The sequence below is a fragment of the Camelina sativa genome, chromosome 1 (genome assembly GCF_000633955.1).
Source record: "Camelina sativa cultivar DH55 chromosome 1, Cs, whole genome shotgun sequence".
Lineage (NCBI taxonomy): Eukaryota > Viridiplantae > Streptophyta > Magnoliopsida > Brassicales > Brassicaceae > Camelina > Camelina sativa.
The window spans coordinates 15,162,153-15,162,940 of record NC_025685.1 but is presented as its reverse complement, the minus strand read 5'-3'; positions in this window follow the sequence as shown (position 1 = coordinate 15,162,940).

Genomic DNA, 788 nt, shown 5'->3' with positions numbered 1-788 from the left:
TGACGCTACCATTTTGCAAACGCCCCTTGAAGACGATATCGAAGCCATGCTCCGTAACAATGTTTTCAGGACTAAAATATCTGGTGGCCATCTTGAGATCGTAGAAAGAGAATTTTGTTAATGGTGGATCTTCTCTTCTGCCGTTTCTGGGTTCGGAAGATGCATCGGTCGTCTGGTCTTGAATAGGATCTACAGTTGAAGGCAATGAGTAACAACAACCCATGATTATTCAGCGCACAAGGGGAGAGATTCACAACTATTCCTTATTGTTTTATCTGATTCCTTGTTTGGTCTTTGGAGTCCTTTGACTAATGAAGCTTAAGTGTCTCTTTGTTGCCAAAGACAAAGAGTCTGATTTTATAGCAATATGACCATTATTCTCGTGCCAAAAATAGAAGAGACCTTTCTTTTTTGTCACTTCAAGGGTTTTTTTTTTTTTATTCTTTTAATTCGTTTTTTACTAGATAAATATTCGTGTTATACGCGCGCTTTTTAGTTTCAATTTGTTAATTTTTTACTCTCAAGTTTTTATTTCAAAACTTTTAAATTAAATTTGATAATTATTTATATTTTTTATACTTTGAATATATTTTGATTATAATTTTTTTTATTTGCATTGACTTGGAGATGTCCTTGCAAACTTTTAATTTCAATTCTACACATTTAGATATATCTCAAAAAGACAACATATTTACAATAACATTTAGATATATCTCAAAAAGGACATTGATTCATATTGACTACTGATATGTCTATATTTTGTCTCTCCTTAGCCTATTTTTATCATG